Source organism: Manis javanica, chromosome 11, assembly GCF_040802235.1.
Source record: "Manis javanica isolate MJ-LG chromosome 11, MJ_LKY, whole genome shotgun sequence".
NCBI classification, from domain to species: Eukaryota; Metazoa; Chordata; class Mammalia; order Pholidota; family Manidae; genus Manis; species Manis javanica.
Genome location: NC_133166.1, coordinates 69637015 through 69646404, shown reverse-complemented (window position 1 = coordinate 69646404; position 9390 = coordinate 69637015).

Here is a 9390-nt window from a genome sequence, read left to right as displayed (position 1 = left end):
TTTTTTTACTCAGAATACTTATTTTGACATTCATCATTGTTGTATGTATGAATACCTGGTTTCTTTTTATTGCTGCATAGGATTTCATTGTATGGATGTTCCACAGTTTATCAGTTCACCCATTGATGGACATTTGAGTGTGTTTATAATTATTGGCTATTATAAATAAAGCTGCTATAAACATTTGTGTACAAAGTCTGCATGACATATGCTTTTGTTTCTTTTGTGTAAATACCTAGGAATGGAATCACTGGTTGGATGAGTCACATTGTAGGAGTATACTTTACTTTTTTTTTGGTATCATTAATCTACAATTACATGAGGAACATTATGTTTACTAGACTCCCCCCATCACCAAGTCCCCTCCACAAACCACACTACAGTCACTGTCCATCAGCATAATAAGATGCTGTAGAATCACTGCTTGTCTTCTCTGTGTTGCACAGTCCTCCATGTGCCCCCCTCCATTATATATGCTAATCATAATGCCCCCTTTCTTTTTTCCCCCTCTTTATCCCTCCCTTCCCACCCAACCTCCAAAGTCCCTTTCCCTTTGGTAACTGTTAGTCCATTCTTGGGTTCTGTGAGTCTGCTGCTGTTTTGTTCCTTCAGTTTTTTTCTCTGTTCTTATACTCCACATATGAGTGAAATCATTTGGTACTTGTCTTTCTCCTCCTGGCTTATTTCACTGAGCATAATACCCTCTACCTCCATCCATATTGTTGCAAATGGTAGGATTTGTTTTCTTCTTATGGCTGAATAATATTCCATTGTGTATATGTACCATCTTCTTTATCCATTCATCTACTGATGGACACTTAGGTTGCTTCCATTTCTTGGTCATTGTAAATAGTGCTGTGATAAACATAGGGGTGCATATCTTTTCCAAACTGGGCTGCTGCATTCTTAAGGTAAATTCCTAAGAGTGGAATTCCTGAGTCAAATGGTATTTCTAGTTTGTTTTTTGAGGAACCTCCATACTGCTTTCCACAATGGCTGAACTAATTTACATTCCCACCAGCAGTGTAGGAGAGTTCCCCTTTCTCCACAACCTCACCAACATTTGTTGTTGTTTGTCTTTTGGATGGTGGCGATCCTTACTGGTGTGAGGTGATATCTCATTGTGGTTTTAATTTGTATTTCTCTGATGATTAGCAATGTGAAGCATCTTTTCACATGTCTGTTGGCCATCTGAATTTCTTCTTTGGAGAAGTGTCTGTTCAGCTCCTCTGCCCATTTTTTAGTTGATTATTTGCTTTCTGTTTGTTGAGGTGTGTGAGCTCTTTATATATTTTGGATGTCAACCCTTTATTGGATCTGTCATTTATGAATATATTCTTGGATACCACAGGATGCCTTTTTGTTCTATTGGTGGTGTCCTTTGCTTTACAGAAGCTTTTCAGCTTGATATAGTCCCAGTTGTTCATTTTTGCTTTTGTTTCCCGAGTATACTTTACTTTTAAAGAAACTGCCAAAGTGTTCTTCTAAAGGACTGTGCCATTTTACATTCCTACCAGCAGTGTACAAGAATTCCAATTTCTTCACTTTGTCTAGAACACTTTTTTAAAGCTATTCTAATAGGTACATAGGATTGTCTCATTATGGTTTTAATATGTTTTTCCAAAATAACATTTAATAATGCTTTCCCATATTGATGTTCAACACCTTTTCATATGTTTATTTGGCAAATGTATTTCTTCTTTGGTGAAATATCTGTTTGAATCTTTGTGCATGTTTTTTAAATGACATTGCATTTTTTTACAATTGAAATTCAAGAGTCCTTTATTTTGAATGCAAGTCAGTTATCAGATATGTGATTTGAATATTTTTTTCTTCCAGTGTGTGACTTGTCTTTTCATTCTCTTAACAGTGTCTTCTGAAAGCAGAAGTTATTAATTTTACCAAAATCAAATTTATTTTATTTTAATGATTGTGTTTTTCATATAGAATCAAAGACATTTTCCTTACTCAGGGTCACAAAGTGTTTCTCCTGGAATTTTTATAGTTTTAGGTTTTATGTTTAGGTCTGTGATACATTTTAATTAATTTTTGTATCTGGTATGAAGTAGGGATTGAATTTTTTTTGCGTGTGTAGCATATGGACATCCAGTTGATCGAACACCATTTGCTGAAAAGACTAACCTTTGTCTTTGAATGTCTTCGCACTTTGGTTAAACATCAGTTGACTATATATTTATAGGACTGTTTTTGGACTCTATTCTGTTCCATTGATCTATTTGTGTGTGTTTATGCCAATACTACATTATCTTGATCACTGTAGCTTTATACTAAGTCTTGAAATCAAGTAGAGTAAGCTGCCACCTTTGTTCCTCTGTCATTTTCTACAAAAACTCTGAAAAGACGTATGCACTCCTATGTTTATCACAGCACTATTTAGAATAGCCAAGACATGGAAGCAACCTAAGTGTCCATCAGTAGATGAATGGATAAAGAAGATGTGGTACATATACACAATGGACTATTATTCAGACATAAGAAGAAAACAAATCCTACCATTTGCAACAACATGAATGGAGCTAGAGGGTATTATGCTCAGTTAAATAAGCCAAGTGGAGAAAGACAAGTACCAAACGATATTACTCATCTGTAGAGTATAACAACTGCTGAAGGAACAAAACACCAGCAGACTCACAGAACCCAGGAATGGACTAACAGTTACCAAAGGGAAAGGGACTAGGGAGCGTGGGTGGTAAGAGAGGGATTAAGGAATTAAGGGGCATTATGATTAGCACACATAATGTAGGGGGGGCATGGGGAAGGAAGTATAGCATAGAGAAGACAAGTAGTGACTCTATAGCAACTTACTATGCTGATGAACAGTGATTGTAATGGGGTATGTGGTGGAGGCTTGATAATGGTGGGAATCTTAGTAACCACAATGTTGCTCATGTAATTGTATATCACTGATACCTTAATAAAAAGAGCTTGAGATTTTTATTAGGATTGCATTGAATATATATATCAATTTGGAGAGAATATGACATCTTAACAATATTGAATCTTTCTATCCATGAACATGGTATATCTCACCATTTAATTTAGGCCTTTATTTCTCTCAGCAATATTTTGTAGAAAACTCAATTTTGAAAGCTCACTCAGAGTTAAACTAGCCACACACTATGGGTCACAAAACTAGCTGAGGCACTGCGGCTATAATAAGCTTGAGTCAAGATTGTCTGGTTTTATTATCTGTATTGTATTGCACAAGCTTTTAACCTTTTGGTTAACCATCATCTTAATTGTAAAATATAATACTAGTAAAATTCTTCCTAGTGTAATGAAGATTAAATGAGGTTAATGTACAAGGCACTTACTATAGAAGCTGGCACAGAGGAAGTACACAGTAAATTTTACCTATTATTACTATCTGCTGGGCACTTTACAATCATCTCATTTACATCCCAATTCCTAAGAAATTTCCCTTCTTGATCCAATCTTGCATGATATAGTCCCAACATTTTGAACATACCCTTTAATGTTTACACTAAACACAATTTACTGGCTTAACTACCACAGAAGTTGAAGACTCACTATATCTATTGATTTTTCCATCACTAGATCAGGACTTTCATTTTTCTGTTTTCCACTCATTCTAATTTTTTTAATGCATAAAATGGATTATATCAAGTAATTGTTTTTATTTCGTGACTGAATTTGATGAAAATATTGGTGCAATTTCACAGGCATGGCCTGTTTTTTTTTCTTTTATTAAGGTATCATTGATACATACTTTTTGAAGGTTTCACAAGAAAAACAATGTGATATTACATTCACACTTATTATCGACTTCCCCCATACCCCATTACAGTCACTGTCCATCAGTGTAGTAAGATGCCACAGAACCCCTATTTGTCCTCTCTGAGCTACACTGTCTTCTCCGTTACCCCACACACACCATGTGCACCAATCATGACACCCCACAATCCCCTTCTCCCTCCCACCCAACCGGCTCTCCCCCACCCCTCCCCTTTGGTAACCACTAGCCCCTTTTTGGAGTAGGTGAGTCTGCTGCTATTTTGATCCTTCAGTTTTGCTTCGTTGTAATACTTCACAAATGAGGGAAATCATTTGGTATTTGTCTTTCTCTGCCTGACTTATTTCACTGAGCATAACACCCTCTAGCACCATCCGTATTGTTGCAAATGGTAGGATTTGTTTCGCTCTTATGGCTGAATAGTATTCCATTGTGAATATATACCACATCTTCATTATCCATTGAACTACTGGTGGACACTTAGGTTGCTTCCAGATCTTGGCTATTGTAAATAGTGCTATGATAAACATACGAGTGCATATGTCTCTTTGAATATGAGAAGTTGTTTTCTTTCAGTAAATTCTGAGTGGAATTCCTGGATTCTTTAAGGTTTTTTATGTACAATAGGGACAGTCTGACTTCTTCTTTGCCGATCTGATGCCTTTTATTTCTTTGTGTTGTCTGATTGCCGTGGCTAGGACCTCCAGAACTATGTTGAATAAAAGTGGGGCGAGTGGGCATCCTTGTCTTGTTACTGATCTTAAAGAAAAAGTTTCAGCTTCTTGCTATTAAGTATAATGTTGGCCATGGGTCTGTCATATATGGCCTTTATTTTGTTGAGGTACTTGGCCTCTATACCCATTTTTTGGAGAGTTTTTATCATGAATGAATGTTGAATTTTGTCGAATGCTTTTTCTGCATGTGGTTTTTGTCCTTCTTGTTGTTGATGTAGTGGATGATTTTAATGGATTTTCAAACGTTGTACCATCCTTTCATCCCTGAAACAAATCCTACTTGATCATGATGGATGATCTTTTTGATGTATTTTTTAATTCGGTTTGCTAATATTTTGTTGAGTATTTTTGAATCAATGTTCATCAAGGATATTGGTCTGTAATTTTCTCTTTTTGTGGTGTCTTTGCCTGGTTTTGGTATTACAGTGATGCTGGCTTCGTAGAATGAGATTAGGAGTATTCCCTCCTCTTCTACTTTTTGGAAAACTTTAAGGAGGATGGGTATTAAGTCTTCACTAAATGTTTGATAAAATTCATCAGTCAAACCATCTGGTCCAGGAGTTTTGTTCTTAGGTAGGTCTTTGATTATCAGTCCAATTTTGCTGCTGATAATTGGTCTGTTTAGATTTTCTGTTTCTTCCTGAGTCAGCATTGGAAGATTGTATGTTTCTAGAAAGTTGTCCATTTCTCCTAGATTATCCAATTGGTTTGCATATAATTTTTCATAGTAATCTCTCATAATTCTTTGTATTTCTGTGGTGCCCATAGTGATATTTCCTTTCTCATTTCTGATTCTGTTTATGTGTGTAGACTCTTCTTTTGTCTTGATAAGTCTGGGTAGAGGTTTATCTATTTTGTTTATTTTCTTGAAGAACCAGCTCCTGCTTCCATTGATTCTTTCTATTGTTTTATTCTTCTTGATTTTATTTATTTATGCTCTAATCTTTTATTATGTCCCTCCTTTTACTGACTTTGAATCTCATTTGTTCTTTTTTTTCTAGTTTCCTTAATTGTGAGTTTAGACTGTTCATATGGGGTTGTTCTTCTTAACTGAGGTAGGCCTGTGTTGCAATATACTTCCCTCTTAGCACAGCCTTTGCTGCATCCCACAGATTTTGCGGTGTTGAATTATTGTTATCATTTGTCTCCATATATTTCTTGATCCCTGTTTTTGTTTGGTCATTGATCCACTGATTATTTAGGAGCATGTTGTTAAGCCTACATGTGTTTGTGGGCTTTTTTGTTTTCTTTGTGTAATTTATTTCTAGTTTCATACCTTTGTGGTCTGAGAAGCTGGTTGGTACAATTTCAATCCTTTTGAATTTACTGAGGCTCTTTTTGTGGCCCAGTATATGATCTAGTCTTGAAAAAGTTCCATGTGCCCTTGAGAAGAATGTGTATCCTGTTACTTTTGGATGGAGTGTTCTGTAGGTGTCTATTAGGTCCGTCTGTTATAATATGTTGTTCAGTGTCTCTGTGTCCTTACTTATTTTCTGTCTGCTGGATCTGTCCTTTTGAGTCAGTGGTATGTTGAAGTCTCCTAAAATGAATGCATTGCATTCTATTTCCCCCTTTAATTCTGTTAGTATTTGTTTCACATATGTAGGTGCTCCTATGTTGGGTGCATAGATATTTATAATAGTTATATCCTCTTCTTGGACTGACCCCTTTATCATTATGTAATGTTCTTCTTTGTCCCTAGTTACTTTCTTTGTTTTGAAGTCTATTTTGTCTGATACAAGTACTGCAACTCCTGCTTTTTTCTCCCTATTAGTTGCATTAAATATCTTTTTCCATTCCTTTTCTTTCAGTCTGTGTGTGTCTTTGGGTTTGAAGTGAGTCTCTTCTAAGCAGCATGTATATGGGTCTTCTTTTTTTTTTATCAATTCAGTGACTCTATGTCTTTTGATTGATGCATTCAGAGCACTTACATTTAGGATGGTTATTGATAGATATGTACTTATTGCCATTGCAGGCTTTAGATTCATGGTTACCAAAGGTTCAAGGGTAATTCTCTTACTATCTAACAGTCTAATTTAACTAAATATGCTATTATAAATACAACCTAAATATTCTTTTTTCCTCCTTTCTCTTCCTCCTCCATTCTTTATATAATAGGTATCATATTCTGTACTCTTTTTCTATCCCTTGATTGACTTTGGGGGTAGTTGATTTGATTTTGCATCTGCTTAATAATTAATTGTTATGCTTTCTTTACTGTGGTTTTATTTCCCCTGGTGACAGCTATTCAGCCTTAGGAAGTCTTCCAGCTAGGGCAGTCCTTCCACAATATACTGTAGAAGTGGTTTCTGGGAGGTAAATTCTCTCAGCTTTTGCTTATCTGGAAATTGTTTATTCCCTCCTTCAAATTTAAATGGTAATCTTGCTGAGTAGAGTATTTTTGGTTGGCAGCCCTTCTGTTTCATTGCATTAAATATGTCATGCCCTCCATTCTTGCCTGTAAGGTTTCTGCTGAGAAGTCTGATGATAGCCTGGTGGGTTTTCCTTTGTATGTGATTTTTTTGTCTCTCTGGCTGCGTTTAATACTCTGTCCTTATCTGTGATCTTTGCCATTTTAATTATTATATATCTTCGAGTTGTCCTCCTTGGTTCCCTTGTGTTGTGAGATCTGTGCACCTCCACGGCCTGAGAGACAGTTTCCTTCCCCACGTTAGGAATTTTTTGGAATTACCTCCTCAAAGACACTTTCTATCCCTTTTTGTCTCTCTTCTTCCTCTGGTACCCCTATAATGTGAATATTGTTCCATTTGGATTGTTCACACAGTTCTCTCAATATTCTTTCATTCCTAGAGATCCTTTTTTCTCTCTGTGCTTCAGCTTCTTTATACTCCTCTTTTCTAATTTCTATTCCATTTACTGTCTCTTCTACTACATCTAATCTGCTTTTAAATCCCTCTATTGTATGTTTCATTTCAGATATGAAATTTCTTAATGATTTGAATCTCCATCCTAAATTTGTCCCTGAGTTCTTGAATATTTTTCTATACCTCTATGAGCATGTTTATGATTTTTATTTTGAACTCTCTTTCAGGAAGATTGGTGAGTTTAGTTTCACTTGGTTCTTTTTCTGGTGTTTGTGAGATTTTGGGTTGAACCAGGTTCCTTTAACATTTCATATTTGTATGTGGAACTCACTACTTCCCAGAAGCTCTACTCTCTGGAGCTGCTTAGCCCATGGAGTGATGTTGGGGATTGTAGGGGAGTGGCACTGGTGCTCTGTTTCATAAGGTCTGGTCTGTTCTCCAAGTGTGTGCAGTCTGGTGCAACCTTTTTTCCTCTTGACCCAGGAAGTCCACTCCTAGGAATTTACCCTAAGAATGCAGCAGCCCAGTTTGGAAAAGACATGCTGACCCATATGTTTATCACAGCACTATTTACAATAGCCAAGAAATGGAAACAACCTAAGTGTCTATAAGTAGATGAATGGATAAAGAAGAAGTGGTACATATACACAATGGAATATTATTCAGGCATAAGAAGAAAACAAATCCTACCACTTGCAACAACATGGATGGCACTGGAGGATATTATGCTCAGTGAAGTAAGCCAGGTGGAGAAAGACAAATACCAAATGATTTCCCTCATTTGTGGAGTATAACAACGAAGCAAACAGCAGACTAACAGACTTCAAGAAAGGACTAATGGTTACCAAAGGGGAAGGGTGGGGGAACATTGTTGGAACAGGAGGGTGAAGGTGATTGAAGGGCATTATTATTGGGACACATGGTGTGTGTGTGGGTCACAGGGAATACAATGTACAGTATAGCACAGAAAAGAAGAGTAGTGACTGTAGCATCTTACTACACTGATGGACAGTGAGTGCAATGGGGTGTTGGGGGGACTTGATAATATGAGTGACTGTGGTAACTACAATGTTTTTCATGTGAAACTTTTATAGGAGTGTATATCAATGATGCCTTAATAAAAATAAAAATAAATAAAATAAAATAAAAAAGAAGCATATTTTACAACCACTAATAGAAGTGGAAAGACAGATTATGTTGGCAGTGAAAAATGCTCAGTATTTCTTAGGGTAATTTTCAGCAAATCTATAGATTGACTACACTTTACAGATTGGCTATGTAGCCTATAGATTGAAAATAAATTTCCAATAAAAAATTTCATGGAAACTGGCAGATTGGTTCTAAAATTTATATGAAATGATAAAAGGTCAAAATGTGCTTATTTTTTAAAAAAAGAATAACAACAAAAGACAGATAAAACCTTTGCCCTGAAAGAGGTCCATTGTGATGATGGTTTCATAAGTGTATATCAAAACTTACAACTTACACACTTGTAGTTTATTGTATGTTGATTATACCTCAATAAAGCATTTAAAATTGTAATAAATTAAATCAGAATAAATCAATTGTTTATTTAAAAATTGTTAAGTAGAGTTTGTCCCAGAAATGCAAGAGTGATTCAATAACAGAAAATATAAAAACATAATTTATCTCAATGAGAAAATCATAGGATTATCCAAAGGGAGACAAAAAAAGCTTTTGGTAAAATTCAATGCTATTTACAATAAATCTAAAAAATAATTTTTATTAATCAGCATCAAAGAAAAATTCCTTTACTTGGTTAACTTTCATCCAAAAACCATATAGTGAACATTATGCTTAATAGAGAAACATTAGATATATTCTCTTTTTTAAAAAAGCAAAATACAGATCACTACTGTTTAATATATAGTCTCTCTGCAAATGAGTTGTAAACTCTTTGAGGGCAGAGACGTCAAAGATGTTTGTTTAACACTGTGTCCCCAGTATCTTGAACATGGTTGGCTGTAAATACATACTTTTTGAACATGTATTCTAGAAATTCTGGCTAATATGGTAAGAATAGAAAAAGAAAAAA